We start from the raw sequence: 17698 nt of genomic DNA, 5'->3' as shown, positions 1-17698 counted from the left end.
TAATTTTATCACCAAAATTACGTAGTGCTCTTCTGAATCTTGTGGTTTGCTGTTGTAACCTTTGCAAAGTCTGTTTTTCTTGTCTTATTCCCCAACTCAGGCTTTTGGCTAGTGACCTATAGAATAAATTTTAAGCACAGGTTAATGCTAATATGCAATTAGTTTGCAAGCTAAATGTTGAGGTGATACTTCAAAAGGAAAAAGGAGAATCAAAAGAAGTATCAGAATGATGGAAAAACTGAATAAACAATGTGCAATATACGAGTTTTGTTTTGCCTAATTGTGCCAAAGACATGTAACATTTCATATATAGATTCCGTATTCTCTGGCTTCAGCAAGGATGTTATGTTGTAGCATTCTTTAATTTCTTTCATTTACTTACTGGTAATCATAGTGAGAAGACTACATTGCCTTATTCTCTAAAACTAGATAACTAAAAATATGTTTTAATAGGTGGAAGGTATACAGGAAAAAGGATATTTAAGTCATTATTGTCTACTGATGAAAAGCAAGTCAAATACTTAAAATACATGCGTTTTCTAAGATCTGCTTTTGTATATTGATATTTTTGAAACACATTTCAAATATGGTGTCTAAAGTGCAAACAAAATTGTCCTTGAAACCCATTTTGTATTTTATGAATGTGTTTATTTTTTGTTTTTTTTTAGTGGTCACTGAATACTACTTTTAGACAACACATTTTATTCATATTAGAAATGCTTACATTTAAAATAATATAAAGGTCATCCTCAGGATAAACAGTCTCATTAATTCTCTAATCATATATAATATAACCTCTCATACATCAGAAATATGAATTTAGATATTTTGTTTGTATTCACCAATTATGCTTTATTCAGTTGAGGTGAAGTAACAGACCATTTGAAACAAACTAAATTAGCATATAGGAAACAGTACTATTGTTTAGGTTTTCTTCTTGAATGTGTTATGCTTCCTTCTATCTGTAACACCAGCAAAGCAGCTGTGTGGGTGTGCAGCAGAACTGAAAAGACCAACAAGTATAAAGCTAATATAAAATTGTTTTGCTTTGTCTTCCAATAGCTTCTTCTTTAGGAAAGAACTGTGGAGACCTACAGATTAAGCTAGGGAGCAGAAGTCATAGGAAGAAGGTTTTGATTCCTTTCTTAGGAAGGTTTGAGTTACTAGTACTCTGGTAGTATATGAACATTCACCTTCCTTATAAAGAATGATTTTTTTCTGTCTGAAGAACTTTTAGAAGCCAGAAGTTGATTGGAGAAGTAGCTCGTAGACTTTGCAATTCAGTGTCACTGTCAGGGGATTATTTGGAGCTTCCTGCTGTGCTGTATGAAAATTGTGTTCAATTCTGAAGTTAGGCACTTGTTTAACACCTGGCCCTGCTGAATGCACTCTCACACAACAAAAGGACAAAGTTTGTGCACCCTGAGGCTGCTGAAAAATCAGTTTCCCACTTGTCACACGGTAATCTGTAGCTATGATACATAGTTGAAAACATCAACCTGGTGTCCAAAATGGGATACTTCTGTTCCCTGATGTTGTTCTGGTCACTGAGAGTGGATGCCAATGTGCAATTGGCTCCATGTCCGTCTCTTCATCCATCTTGTCCTTTACCTTGATGGGTCAGAGCTACTCAGAGCCAGGAATACACTCAACACCCCTGATCCCCAGGGAGAGTTCTGCCCAGGTGTGTACTCTAAGAAGTGTCTGCCAAATGGTACATTCCAATGTACACTGCTTTCAAATTCTGCCACTGTGTGTTGGCCAATCTCATGAGGTACCCAGCAGTTCTCAAGGAAGAGAAGAAATACAGCCTACTGTGTCCTTGGTAGTAAAAATGTCATGTCCTTCTGTGGTCTATATTCTGATGTGCCTAATTAGTTGAGCAATACTAGAAAATAACATGAAATCACATTGCCTTACCTCATGTTGGTCATTATCATACAAAGGCATATTATCTACAGTCTTATGCCCAGGAAAAAGGCAAGGAAAAGGAAGACTGATATCTGACCAAATTAAATCATTTTTGAGGGTTGCTCTGCTTTAAATAAAATACTTCTCACATTTGAGGTTGACCTTTGGTTTTAATCTAGAATTGTTTGTCCATATGTTATTGTGATCTTGTTTTCTTCCAAGAACTTTGTACTTGTTCTTTGTTTTCCATTTAGCTGAGAGTAAACATTTGTTTTCTTCTTTCAGTAATGACAAAAGAAAAAAAAGTAATATTGTAATATATATTTATTAATATATGCTACATCCTTGATTTATGTTAGGCCTAAATATACAAAATGAATCACGCAGCAGATGTTGCTTTTTTGTTACGTACAGTAGGAGTCAGGCTGAATTACTAGAAGAGGTGAAGAGGTAGAATTAACCACAGATTGTATGCATCTTTCTTCCTACCCCTCAAGCTACTTTTGTTTGTATGGTCATGGGCCTATAAATGTGTAATACTGCTCTAGGCTATAGCATTTAATAGCATATGATTGCATTACAGGCTAAGAAGAAATAAATAAAAAATTGAAATAGAAGATTTAATCACATGTTGCTGAAAGGTATGGTTGAAAACATAATGGATATGTTTGTAGTCTGCATTTTAAAACAGGCTGGCCTGTTTATACTATGAAGAAGCATCACATTAATTGAAATGTGAATATTCAGTGGAAATTTTTCAGAAAAATGACAGTATGTTCAGTAATTCTTGAACTGTCTACCTCTAAATTCTAATATATTCTGCAGAATGCCTTTATTATAGAAAAACTACTAAATATACTTTATATAGTAAATGCATACATTTAGTCTAATCTTGTTAGTCTCCTGTATATGTTGAACAATTATCACAGTGAAAATAACACAAAAATATCTTTCTAATAAAACACAAAATTTATGCAGGTTTCAGAATTAGAACTGTTTAGGCAGTGGATTTAAACAAAAGTCTTTAAGCATGTATTCACGTTTTAAGATTGTAGTTAGTCACAGATTATTACTAGCTGAAATTTTGCTCTGCATTATTTTCTTAAAGCCTATAATTTCCTGCCAATGAAGATAGTTGTTAAAATAAAATTCTAAGGTGTTCACAGAGACAGGCTGAAGAGTCCATGAGAAAAGTATTTGGTCTGTAAGAACAAATTACTTTCTCATTTTAATTGTCTACCAAGTAGCCTGGAGGTAGAGAGATGACTACGTCTATGATTCAGTCCTATAGTGTATATATACATAGCTTTCATGTGTTCTCTCTATATAGGGACTGTACCTTATACAAAGGCATAAGGTAAATGCAAAGGTTACATCTTTTACCAGTGCAGAAATAAGCATCTGCTGCTTCATACCAGCAAATGAGTTGTTTCACACAGTATGTGAAACAAGTAATACACTAAAGAGCCGAGGCTTGCTGCTCCATAGTATTCACTCTTTGAATGTAAAACTTAACAAAAAGAGAGGTTTTGTTGCAATAAATAGTTGTCAGTATCTCAAAAACTTTAAATACGATCAGTATTTTGCCACTTAATCTTGTTTGTCTTTAAGACTTCTTCATGACTCTTGGACTGGACATCTGTCTGATTCACAAGAAAACCTAGTTTATCTTTTTTTTTTTTAAATTTTAATACTACCATTCTTGGATACAGTCTATTATCCCAGGATGTTTTGACTTGCATCTAACCTGTCAAAGTCTCTTTGCTTGACAAAGCAGGTCTAGATACACACAGGAATATGTGAAATGAGTGGAGGTTCATGTCTGTACTGAGAGAACTTGCTGAAAAGAGAAAGAACTGAACCCTCATTATGTTGATGCTGTGTGCCAGTTAGCTGATATAAATAAGCCAGAAGCAGATTTTTTCCTGGGTAAAAATGGAAGGTAAAATCTTGAAAATTATACTTGCCTTGGACTTCAGATTCACGTTCTCCTGGATGGGAAACTAAATTGCATATGAATGACAAATCTAAAATAAGATAGGAATTGCTTTTTGTTCTATGGTAAAATGAGATTTAATTTTTGGTATGTTACCATTTTTCAATGACATAACTTTAATCATAGAATTCAATTTTACTGGATTTATTAAATTTTACCAATACATTTTTTTACTGGCTAAACTTTGTAGTTATTAATGACGAGTGTGATTGAGGATTATTCAGTGGTGCTTGTTAATTTTAGAAGCTTTTTTCATTCTGCTGATGCATTTTATCATAAAGAGACTCTGCTATATCTTGAAACCACGTAATTTAGGAAGTGTTTTAGTGAGGTCATGCTTGCTTTCTGTGAAGGCTATTTATAATACAACAGTTGGCTTCAAGCTTCTGTTTCTTTCCTACTAGAACACATGACCTCTCTGCTCTGCTTTATGCAAGTACTGGTAGACTTTTTCCATCTGCCCTTCTTGCACAGCTTATTTATTCCTTTCTTATGAAGCATAATTAGAAACTGCAAGCATTGGGGTTTCATCCCAAGCTGTACTTGCTGGTGACATTCTTCTTTCCTGTAAACCTTGAGCTGACAGCATTTTCTTCTATTTTTCTCCTTTGTCTTTAATTCCACCAAGAGCTTCAGAGTTTGACTCCTTTTTCCCTCATGCTAGCAGAGAAGGCATCCTGTGTTATGTTTTTCCTGATGTTTCTGGTTCTTGAGTGTGAGCATCTGTGTCATTAATACAGAAGCTGGCATTAATAAAAATACTTCTGTGGAGTTTCAGTGTCATTACAAATAGGAAGGTCGTAGATTTGGCCAGATCAGTAAGATGTTTATAATTCTATCTGCTGGTATTATTACTGAATAAAACTTTAGAGGAAAAAATGTAAATTTTTTTTCATGGTTTTCTGTTTGGTTTTTGTGGTTTTTTTTTCTTTTTTTTTCTTTTTTTTTTTTTAAATCACTGAGTTAGTGGCTTATTCCTAAAGGAACTCTATGCCCTGTTATGCAGTGACTGGTGAAATAAGACATTTAAAGCATTTGGTACAACACTACGAACTGCAATATTTTTTGGGTTTCCATAAAGAGTCTTTTTTTTCCAGGATGTATAATCCATAGTCATTCATTGTAGCCTACCTCCACATTCCCTACTGTTCTTATAATGTAAAATTGCACTAGCTTTATATTCTGCAGTGTATTTAGTTCCATCTAAAAAATATCATGGATTTTCTGCCAGAGTGTTTGTTGACAATTTGAAATTTTATGTCTGTGTAGAGCTTTTATAAGTTGCTTTGAGCTATTTTTTGAGTGTTAACATCAAAGAAGGAAGAAAAAGTCCTGTATTTTTTCAGTTAAAATAGAGATCTGTGATAAAAGTAACTGGAATTTAGGACAAGTGTTGAAGACTTCTTAGTTGTGTACCTGTAGAAAAAATTCTATTTTATATAGTGTATTTACACATACAGTAATCCTATAGTAAACCTATGTAAGAATCACTGCTTAGCTTGATTTGCATGGGAGTGCTGAGGGTTTAGTGATATGAGATTTCCTAAACCTGATAGTTAAAATATGTCAAAGTGTTATTTCAAAACTGACTTAACACACAAAGTAGCATTGTAACTTCTTGTATTGTTTTGAAATTTCTGAATATTCAGTCTTTCCTTCTGAAAAGTGTCTAGATCTTTAGGCTTTCTTAATTCAAAAGACTTAATTTCCCAAAGCAGTTTCATACTAAATATGTGGATTTTTTTAGGTCCTGTTGATTCTGAAATGAAAATTATTTTTTCTTGAGTGCATTAGTATTGTGGAGAAGATTTATGATTGCACTTTTACACTCATAAATTCTGGGATGGCACAGCCTGAAACAGGGTTACAAAACAATTTTCTTATGAGTGAAATGCAATTATATTTAATTTCAAAAATGAAATCCATTGAATATTTACAAGCAGAGAGAAAGTGGAGACTGAAGAACAAAAGTTTTTAAAGGATTTGTGTGTTGATTTCAGTTACATGTTTCTAATAAAATCATATCTCATGTTGTCAATATATGTAAATTAATCAGGATAATTCACATAATTAGGATTTATATATCCTTTTTTTTTATGTTGTCAACTGTTTTGGCTCCCAGAAAATGAACTTACGGTGTACTTCTAGAAAATAGGGACACATTAAACCAAAACTGTCTTTTTTTGATCCATAAAATGTTCTGAATGCTACCAGGCATTCTAGAAAAGCAGTCAATTTCCTTCACAAACAGATCATTAGGAAGAGTTGCTTTATCTCACTTCTAGATTTAAGGAATGTCCTGTTTTATGTCCTGCTTGAGAATAACTTCTATTATAAGCAACAGTTCTGGAGCAAAAGAACAAGTAACTTTCTCCTGAAATACTCAAAGATTAAGAAATACAGAAATAAACTGCATTACTCCAACAATGGGTTGTTGCTCCTCAAATGAAAATTGGAGTGTTTGCGTTTTGCCTCCATAATAACATAATTTTCTTCTATCTGAAAGATTAGGAAAAATGCCCCAGATTGTTAGAAATGTCTGTATTTTACATAGTATTGAAGGAAGTTACTGTTCCAATTCTAGTAATAGGCAACTTAGAGTATTAACTCAAAGGAGTTCCATGAGGAGCTTTGAGAGAAAATGTAGAAAATTGTGATGTGTGTGATTGAGGAAAATTTTTGTGAATCACTGTGAGAAGATAAGCTTTCTTCCTCGAGGATGTTTCAGTATAAAAAGAATATGCAGAGCTCCTAGAAGAACCTAAGTTAACCCTCCATTTTTTATGTGCTGAAAATTTATTATATCCACTATTACTGGATCTTGCAAGTATGATGAAACAAGGTAAATTTTGGGGGAAAGGTGAAAGAAGCAGCATACATCCAGATTTTGTCACCTTTATTGATTCTGAGTATCATGGGAGTCAGGGCAATAGACCTTGGCGTTATGGTTAATGAAATATATAAAATAGAGTGTTAAAAGGGTAATGCTTTTAAACAAACAACCAAAAAGTGTGATTCTCTAGGTCCTTTCATTTTAAGAGCAGGAACTTCAAGTGGAGAAAATAAACTCTTCAAAGTGTTCAAGCTGAGGCTCAGGGAATCTCCTGTTTCCAATTCTAGAGAAATGATTTGGCTTGATGAATGCAAAGGTAAGGCAATATGGATTTAGACTTCTATTTATTGAAGTGTTCCTAGTGTGTTTATATTGTCTGCAGGAGTGTGATATTGTTTGCTAATATTTTCATGTTAAATTTTCTGCACATTGAAGTTAGTCTCCTTTCATTGAAGTTCTGCACATTGTAGTCTCCTTTCATTGCTTCTTTCATCACCTGAATGGGTCAACTGGCAATTTTTTTTCCCATTTGATCTGAATTTGGTTGTCTAGTCAAGTTTGAAAATACTTAGGGTCTTGGTGGCTTAGCAGAGGTTGGTATATTACAGTAATAATAGTTCAGTCTGTATTTTCCATAGAACAAAAGATTGCAAATCAATGATACTGAGTGTGTCTTCACCTCCAGAAAGAGTGTAATATTTTCCAGTAATAGTATCTGCAGACAAAGGAACTCTTATGTGTATAGGATATTAGTTTATGTATAACCTTGTAATTTTCACAGATGGTTACAATATTGCTGATTTTTTTCTGACAATCACTCATGCATAAATTGGTTAAGCATATGTCAGGGAGGATAGTTGTTTTTTTAGTATTTGTGTATTTGTTCTCAATTGCTAAGGACAACAGAGGATACATGGCTATGATAGGGAGGCATTTGCAGTGGAAAAATTCAATTTGCTTGGTATATCTTTGCTTGGTATACGTATTGTGATTTATAACAAATTACATGACAAGTATAGCTACAGGCTTGACTGCTGCTTTAAAAAAATACAGTTCATTAATCAATATTCATTTTTCATATAAAAGCATTATTATTTTAGGCATCTAAAGGCCATGAATACCCAAGAGTCAACACATTATTAAAACTGTTGAGTGTCACACTCATCCATTTTTTTTCAGTTTAAAGGCTGACAAAAAATTTCCTCTGGAATAACTGGATCAGAATTCAATGTGCTTGTTTGCAACAACAGAACAACCTAATGATGAAGTGCAAGACTATGCAATAGAAACAAATGAAGTGTAAAATAAAATAATAGAAGAACATGACAAGCTAAATACTTTCTGCAATACAGTATTGTTGAAACTGAGCGCATAAAAAAAGTTACTTTCATGTTTCCTAATTTCACATAGGAAATATTTCTGATTTATCATCTACCTCTTTGAACAATGCGTTATTGTTTATCTGGTTCAGCAGATCTCTGCATCTGAAGTTCAGGATTTAGTAGCCACAGCAGATGCCATGGAATAAATCTTACCTCAAATGCACAGCAGTTCAGGATTAAATATTTTGTCTTCTCTCTTTTAATATATTTGCTATGTAATTTGCAGTGTACTCACAGAGTTTCAATAAAGACACTTAAAATCAGTCTAAAATTGCAACTTGCCATCTTATTTGAAGTACTCCAGAAGTGCATTACACCTTTTCTGCATCATGTCGTGTTCAGGATTGAGCTTAAGTCTGCAGAGGTGAGACAAAAAAACCCCACGTTAGGCTAAGAAATACTGAAGGAAATGCTGTGTAAGTTGGAAAATATCTACAACTCCAGCATTACTTTACTAGGTTTGAGGTCACTACTCTCTCTTTATACCCAGTTAAATTGTGGTCAGCCTGCACAATTAGTCTACAGTTAAGGAAATGAGGCAATCTTAATAAGTGAACAGAACACATGCCTTGAAGCTCTTCCCACCTCATTTGTGATTCCCCTTCCAGGGACAAAATTGAGACTGCCTCTTGTGTTGAAAATTTTGTACTTGCAACATTTGCAGTCCCAGAGCAGGGCAGAATGTAGCGCACATGACAGTCACAGGGTCAGGTTTATCTTTCTTGGCAGCACTGCACATCTGCCTCTTACAGGCAGATCTGAGACCTGCCAAAGCAGTAGATTTGCAATCTGGAAGGTGCAGGGGGCAACAAAGAGATTTTAGAAGTTTCCTATACTTCATGTTTAAGATTCTCCGTGAATGAATAGTGGTTCATATCAGTTCTGATGAAAACTAAATTTGTTTGTCATCCAGAGCAGTTTTGTCATCCTGTCGCTTTTCCCTCTCTGAAATGTCAGACTGTTTGTTACAGGGCATTATGCCTACATCTGAGATAGTGGGGATTCCTTCCCTAATAGCCACAGGTGGTCATCTTGTAAGTCAGAGATTTGATTAGCCATGTCATTGGCTTAGCTTGCATAGCTGCAAATGCTATTAAAGGTAATAAAATTATCCAACCCTTACATCACTGTGCTATGGGCAACGGATTTTGTTCTCAGCAATCACCATTTATGTCCAACCATTTAACACTGGTGGACCTATGCTAATGGCTTTCTGTGGCATTTTTGAAAGGACAGCCATTAGATCAAATGAGCAGGTATCTCCCTAGAAAAATGTAACATTCAAATATTTGTGAAGAAATGAAATTACTAACTTTGTTATCAAATTAAATTTGTAAACAAGACCATTCAGGGCTTAGATGCAGAAACAGATCTCTGACTCTTTATTTTCTTGGCCTAATAATTCACTTTGAACTGAAGTTGGACCTGAAGGTGTGATTGGATATAGTTTGTAAGGCTTCAAATTGCTAGAGAAGTGAAATGAAATTGCAAATAGGTAGACAAAATAGGTAAGAAATGCAATTCATCGCTCTAATTACAAGCAGGATCAAGGAAGAAGGGAGCTTTACTGTTGATGTCATGGACCACTCATATTGCCCCTGGTATGTGTAGTAATTCTACTAAGGGTGAACATCAGCTCCAGGGAAAAGTGCAGCCGTGAACCTCTCGTCTCATTGCCTAGAGTCATGCATATCTGTTCTGAGATTTCACTCACTCCCTTTGAATAAAAACAATTTTTCTACTATTATTTTTTTGTTTTCTGAAAGACATAATGTCCAAGCCATTACTTTTTAATTGATACTTTTCTTGTTCCCTAACTAAACATGGTAAACATAGTATGTTGAAACATAATGCTTATGTGATGCAGAATGTTCATTCTGTTTATTCCATACTTCCTGCAAAGCCTAATATCCAGTATATGCCTGTCAAATCCTAAATAATTCTTGTATCTTACAGAATAATGTTTTAGATCAATGAAGATTGGTTGTTTTGTATCAGTGCAGATAATTGAAATATTTAAGAGTATATAAGTGACATAAATAGTGTTCATTACAGAAAATCTAATTTTACCTATACGAGGCAGTCAGGATAATGGTTGGATTTGAAGTCTAATCCTACACCTTCTACTCATTATTTAATGCTTAACATTAGTAGTATTGCTAAGGTCAGCATGTGTTCCATAGAAATCAAAGTTAATGCTAGGAGGGAAATTTCTCAGAAATTACTTTTGGAGTGTTAGCAAAGTAAGTGAGGAAAACAATTACCACCATATCAATTTGAAACTTTTAAAACACTTAGAATATGTAAATATAAGACCATAAAATATGGCTGTTAACACCGTGACTTCTAAATATATATGATAATGTAATTGAAAGGTCAAAGAGAAGGTCTCATCTTGTAAATACTTAAATGAGAAATCCTTGCTCATGAATTATTCTTTTTAGGTGAGCAGGAGTGGGCATTTCATTAAGTATTGCTCATGGGAATAAGCAGTGCAGGATCAGATCTTCAGTGCTTTGTATTAAGTGGGAACTCTATAATGTCAGTCTGATAAATTTTTTAATCTGTTTTTCCTGATGATCTGATTTCCAAAGCAACTGGGGCAGAAATCAGTCCAATTCCAAAGGCAATGCAGATCTGCTTCAATTACCAGGTACTGTACCATCACTCTTGGTTGTAGTACCAAGTTGAACATTGCGCACAGTTGAAAAGCAGGTGATTCATGATCCATGGGAAATGATTCCACCCAACCATCTGTTTTAATGTGAAACTATACTGGAAATAAAATATAAATCCAGAGCCTACCAGGCTGCTCAGTTTTATATCTATTTTTCTAACAACTTGAGTCTTCCTGTTGAGTATTTAATTTATTTCTAATGTTGAAATCTTGGCATTTTAATCTGAGCCTCCTACATGCCCAAATGACTGAAAGAGGGTGCTGTCTTCTGCTGTTTTCAACCTGTGAATGTGACTTGCTCATGAACTTTGATCATGTTCAAAGGCAACAAAGGTAAGGAAAGTGTGAAGGATTTTTTTTTTCTCCTCCTAAAACCTTGGGATTAAGGAAAAAGCAGAATTATTTGTTCAGTATCCAAATGATGGTTTTGTTTTTGCTAAATTCTAATGAAAGGTATCAAAATTCATATGCTGCTCTGGCTGTATGATGCAAAACTAATTTGAAGATTTTGTAGGCTTTATCCTGAGGTAAGCTATGAAGCTGAGTTTTGCTTTTGCTTTTGTGGACATAATATTACAGAAACTCAGTTTAAATCTGCCATTATAAAATCAGTGTGAATTGTCAGATTTGTGTTTCAGATTTGTGGAACAATTAACCCCAGGGTTCTTAAGAAAAGCAATAATCAATCCTTCTCCCCTCAGCCTGGTCCCACAATCTTTATCTTGGCTGACTTATAATATTTGAGGGCTAATTACATAGATCACCTTCAAATATGTAAATGTCTAGTTTCAAGGCTGTGAAACCATGCATTTGGTATTTTATTTTTTGGTTAACATTTGTGCATAAGTATTTTCAGTTTTAATTACTAGGCTGAAGTTATATCTACATTCAGAGGATAACCCTGTGTTTCACAACTTGTATCAAGTTGTGTTTAGACAGTGGACTCACAACATCTGAAACTTCATGCAGTCTGTTGACTACTCATATGCAAACAAAACAAATTCTCTGAGAGAACTGGAATTTTCAGTATACATGCATATACTACCCATGTTCAATAATGTGTTATATATGTAATATTTTATACTTTGATTTTGCTTTTTTTCTGGATATTGGCAGCCACAGAGGAGCAGTTCCATTGATTAGTCTGTGATACAGCATTGATAACATGACTAACAGTGTGGTCCATGTCTGCTGCATACTTTATACAGCAATATGAGATGGAGTTGTAGATATTTAAATTCTGTGTGCAGAGATTACTGAATGTATATAGCTGATAACTCAGACACAGTAATAAAACACAGCTTTTTCTACTTCTTAACCAGTTTAATCCTGTTCGACAGAATACCAATAATTCCTCTAGTCTTAGTATAATTTGGAAAAATTAGAGGAAATGGATCACTGGCTAAGTGGAATTGCTGGCTTGTAGTATATAAATACTACAATATGCTATTTGCAGTGTGCAACCATATACGCCATATGCTGGGGGATAGGGGAAGAGATTATTCCAGTGCTGTCTTGTGTTGATTTCCTTTGAGTAATGAAGATGGATCTAAACTCCTTGAGTTCAGTGGCATAACTATTGGGCAGGTGTAATGAATATCATTGTTCTAGACGTGAGAGCAGAAGAACTTAAATATATCTCTAAACTGTGGAAAACGAAAATGTCTGTTTGGGATGACTTGCTTGGCATCACTTAACTTTGTCCATTACCAACATTCTTGCTATTAAAACTTCCAATGCTGACATCTCTCCCTCTTCCAGCCAATGAAATATGATGATTATTTTAGTTTTAAAGACTGCAAATGGCAACTTGCCTGAATTAAATATTTCCATTATAATGATAGTCAACATTTCAGTATTTTGAATCCCACTTTTCATTGATCAGCTGATTAATTAAAACTCCTTCACTCCTTCAGCATCAGTTTCACGTGTGGAATTCAAGAGAGCATCATAGTTAGACACAGCTCCTTGTACTAAATGTATGTCTATATCACATGTTGGCTTCATCTGGGATTTAAAAGATCACTAACTTGGGTATGTGTTTTCCTTACGTATGAACAGCAGCATTCTTTCTTGCATAAATACAAGAGAAATTATATTTATAAACTACAAACCTAAGTTTGAAAAGTATGATCAGTGCCAATTTGTTAATGAACAGCATTTAACTCATTGTTTGTGTCTTGTCATAGTTTTGCTGATTGCCTTTGTGTCCTTCTCACTAAGGTGCACTGAAAGCATAACACAAACGCTTTTTTATGGGAGGTAGCAGCAGCAAAAAGGTATGTGGAGGAAGGGAACATGCTTGCTTGTTTGATTTTTGTTGTTGTCATTGTTGTTCTTTTTGTCTTTCAAATCTATGAAAGTTATCTGTCCTCATTTTTTTTGCTAACATGCCCAAACATTTTTATTTGAGATATCAAGGAAAACTCCCTTGTTGGTACTAGTGAGACTTCCTTTCCAGGCTGAACTCACTAGACCACCAAAGAGAGGACTTGCTCAGAACAGGAAGGCCTTCTGAGTGCTGCAGCTTCTGGGGGTCTTAGATCAAGCAGGAACATTGGAGGGGAGTGTGTGGGGGGTGGAAATGGACAGAAGTAGAATTCAAGTGGTTCAAGAATCACTGTACAATTTTCCAGCAGGTCCAGGAAAAATATGAATAGTAACCAGCTTAATCAGCCTGGCTATAGTTGTAACATCGGAATGAATGAGTTTTCTTTTACTCCAGTTTAACACATATTAGGGTCTGTCTGAAGTAAAATGGGCAACATTCAAATGTCATATCAGGAGTATATGAAAAATATTTAATGAAATGAAAAACATCATGAATTTCTTAAAGAGTTTGTCCTGGTTCCTCCTTCAGGTCACTAAGTATGAATATTCTGCCAGAAAAGAGAATTTGGAATAAAGCGTTATTCTGTTTAAAACTGTGATGTGTTCAATAAGAATCTTTTTTTAAAGACTCAATGCTTCTAAGCTCTTAATGATTATTGAATCATTAGTCTAATGTATCCCCAAGGTCTTGTTGTAGAAAATTACAGACAAAATACCCACTTCCCACAACTTTAATGGTTTAGTAAGTAGTTCCTTCCTTGCAAAAACTTCTGTATAGTTCCTTCCTTGGAAAAACTTCTGTAGATTTTTCCTAACTGTACTTGTTACAAATTGTTTCATCGGCAGAAAAAATGGTACCCTAATTTAAAAGATGTCATGAAGGGGAAAGTAAAGACTATTAATAGTCAATTTGTAGTATTTCAGTTAAATTCAGTCTTTCTCTAGAAGGGTGCTATGTTTTTTCTTTGAAATGTGTTTAAATATTACCATTTAAAGCACAACTTTTCTTATATCTTGAAGTGAATCTTAGCAATCTACAATACCACAACTTGTTTTAAAGAGTGGTTGTTTGCAGATTGCACAGATCTAAGTAATGCGATGCTTCAGACAGGTCTGATGATCAGTGGATCATATTGGCACTTGAGAGATTGTTTACCATTTACTACAAGTTAACAGTTTTGAAATGAATAAATCTCTTAATATTAAAGTTTTTCAGGTTCTTTGTGAATGTAGACAAACACTTCTGCACCAAACTGCATGTGCTTGCAAAGGTTGCTTTTACATAGAAAAAGAAACTGCATTTAGGGAGTTGAACAGTTCATCCATTGTACCTGATGTCAGAAGAACAGCAAACTTTATTCCAAAATATTTTAAAAATCTTCTTCTGAGAAGTCTTTGGCATCTTGGGTCTGATGTACTGAAGAAATAAACATTGCTGAACTGACAAAATGTGATAAAAATAATCTGCTAACCTGGAGAATGCTGAACTACACTTACATGTGATGTGCAAGTTATCTGAGATTCTTCTGTATAGTACAGTGGTTTGCACTTTAACAGTACTCTATATACAATCTCATAGATACATACACTTTTATTATTACATAAGAAATGGTGCAAATTTGACCGCTTAGTTTTTATGAAGTGCTGCAATTAAGATGTGCTACTAGAAATTATCCATTTTATACAGGTAAAGGCCTGCTACTGTATATAATTAGAAAGCTGTGTTTATGAAATCTCCCAGTGAAAAACAATAAACCAGGATATCAAGATCACTCAGTAGGTAAATATCAATTAATTTGGAAAAGTAAAATTAAAAAAGCATTGCTAATATAAAAGGATTATAGTCTGTTATGCTGTTCTTCTTGGTTACCTCTCAGGAGAACTTAAGTAAAAAGTAGATGTGATTTGTGCCTGTCTGTCTCCTCCCAGAAATATTAGAAGGTTCTGTCTTCAAATTAAAGAATTGCCCACAAATCTGGAAAGGTGTCGAGATAATATGAAATAGAAAAAAAAGATGCAATGGAAAAAAATGGACTGCACTAAGTCTTGATAACTTCTGATTGTTCTTTTCTAGCCATTCCTGGCTTTCCTTTGGGAGCAAAAACTTATGTGTAAAAGGTCAGGTTCTTTATCTGTTGAGATCAATGACAGTCTGTCGACTTACTTCAATAAACAGTGAATCATGTCTCAGATTTCCACAGCTGAGAATAGCATAAAAATACAGTAGCTCTTGTGACTTGCTCTCCCAGACTGTGAAAAACAGGAAACACCTTGGTCAAGGCATCTCTCTGTCACAAAAAAAACCCCAAACCAAAACAAAAAAACACAAACCAAACAAAAAAAAAAAAACTAATTGTAGAAAAGCAGACTCGAACGGAAGATGAGGTTTCTTGCAGAATAGTTAATATTTATCTTTAAGCAGAGATGGAGAAACCTGGAGGTAATTCTGGCTAGTCGATAATAGGAAAGAACAGCTGCAATATGAAAAGTACAGTCTGTGCTCTACATGTAAAGAGCATGTTTCTTACAAGTCAGCCTGCTCATTGTGCTGTTGCTGCTAACAAAACCAGGACTGCTTTGTGACAGGAATATGCCACAATTCCTATTCTTTTTGGGTGCAGAAGAGAGGATCATGTTTCACACTGGGTCTCAATTCCTAGCCTGGTATGATGTGGAGGACTGCAAGGAGGTATGCAACAGTTCTGAGGTGTGGAAGCACCCACCCTGATTTAAAGGAAAGGGATATGTGTACATGCACAGACTCCCACCATTTAACTCATAAATATTGGCCTACAGCCTAGTCACAGTCAATATTCACCTCTGGAATCAAGAAATTTTTGATGGCCAAAAAAGAACTTGATAATACTACTTAAAACACTAGTCAGGGTTGTATATGAAAATATTGTACTGGTTCTTGCCAAGCTGTAATTTCCATTTAAAGTGCTTCTGATACAGGACTGCAGGTATGCAAAGTAACAAAATCATAATTTTATTTTTATGTTGACATAGTTAACTCTTGCCTGTGATAAGTCTGTGGATATTGTGGGAAGAACCCTTTGTTTACAGGGGAGTATGCAATGTAGTCGCAGTTCTTGTTTTGGTTTTGTTGTTCCCTTAGCCTAAAAAGAACTAAGTAGGAAAATACACAATTCTTTTTCATAAATGCAAAAAACATAACAATTACATAGCCAATTATTTAGTAAAGATTAGGCTTTAAAAAAATCTTTTGTGTTATAGTTTGTCAAAGAAGCTGTAAGATGAAATATGATCAAGAGCATTCATAATTTGAAACCTACTGAATGTTGAATGCTTTGATTTATAATTGATGCTTTAGATACATTATAAGTGTGAAAACTTCAGATAACTATGGTAGTTTACACACAGACATAAAGGACTGTGCACTAAAAGCTCTATTTTAATGGACCTGATCCTGTCAAAATATCAGCATGCAAGAAAAAATACTTCTAAATATTGATTTCTACTGATGAGATACTCTGAGAATAACAGAGCTTCTTGAAAAAAACTTTTTTTCCTAAAGAAGGCTTGTTGTGGTTCATAATTAAACAATCAATGCCATGCCTTAGAGATCTGTGATAAAGTAACTCCTTTTTTGTGACTCAATATACCCCTGAAAACTCACTGACAATAATTTTTCCATGGGCATATGACACACATTTTGGTGGTGAGTATAGTAAGAGTTCTGGTGTTTATGCTAGTATTTCATTTTCTCTCGTATTTAGGGAATTAAAGCTGAAATATGTGTATCCCCAAATGGAACATGAACAATTCCTTTAGAGAGGTAGGTTAATAAATGAGAACAAAGGGTACAAAGAGGAAATTGAATCTTTGAGAAAACAGGGAGATGGGACCACTGGTGCACCCAGCAAGGGTCAGCTGGAAAGTGAGGCCTCCCAGGACCAAGGTATGGAAAAGATCTAAGAAGCTACACATAAAAATGCAGCATCTTCATCAGCACAATATGTGTTTCAGAGAGAGAACTGCAGGCATAACTAAGGCAGTTCAAGAGGGCAGGCTGGTACTCATTGCTGAAAACTCCAAATCCAGTGCTGAGCACTAATTAGTACTAGGCATGGCGTAGCATTCTGCAGTCTGTGTTTTTGAAGATTTCTTCAAAACTTACATTTGAAGGATGGAAATGTTTCAATAGAAATCACACAGCTTTTTATTTCTAGTTTAGTTTAAAACTCAGTCTTTTATAATGTTACTGAAAATGAAGAACAGATTTCTAATAAAGCAGCTAATTATTATTAAAATTCTGGTGTCAGCAGAACACTTCATCCTCACAGACAGAAATGAAATAGTAGTTCACAGATATTTATTCTAAGTTTCCAATAAATACTTGGCAAAAATTCAATAATGTTCATTAAATACATAAATGGAAAAATTAAAAATAAAGATTTTTCCCTTGTGATTTATTATATCGTGTTTTTGGAAAGCAAAGTTGAAGAAAGAAGTCATTATCTGGCAGGAAAGGTACTATAGAAATGTTAATTAAATTGTATAGGCATAAGCAAGCCAGTGAGCAAGAAAAAAAGCTTCCCTGCTTA

General features: G+C 34.5%; 1 long non-coding RNA gene across 3 annotated transcripts in view; it reads right to left on the bottom strand.

Annotated features, from left to right (window-relative positions):
• Positions 1–633: 633 nt before the first annotated feature.
• The window catches only part of LOC139672160 (uncharacterized), a 44103-nt gene continuing 27038 nt past the window's right edge, over positions 634–17698 (bottom strand). Inside the window, exons 2-4 of one of the 3 annotated variants that reach the window (XR_011697873.1) lie at positions 15295–15380; positions 8405–8478; positions 634–7023 (exon numbers count right to left, since the gene is read on the bottom strand). This is a non-coding gene — a long non-coding RNA (uncharacterized lncRNA). The remainder of the gene's footprint in view (positions 7024–8404; positions 8479–15294; positions 15381–17698) is intronic. The other 2 variants (XR_011697871.1, XR_011697872.1) reach the window with 2 other exon arrangements.

The sequence above is a fragment of the Pithys albifrons genome, chromosome 5 (genome assembly GCF_047495875.1).
Source record: "Pithys albifrons albifrons isolate INPA30051 chromosome 5, PitAlb_v1, whole genome shotgun sequence".
In the NCBI taxonomy this organism is placed as follows: domain Eukaryota; kingdom Metazoa; phylum Chordata; class Aves; order Passeriformes; family Thamnophilidae; genus Pithys; species Pithys albifrons.
Note: the sequence above shows the minus strand (reverse complement) of the source record. Positions and strands in the feature narration are given on the sequence as shown.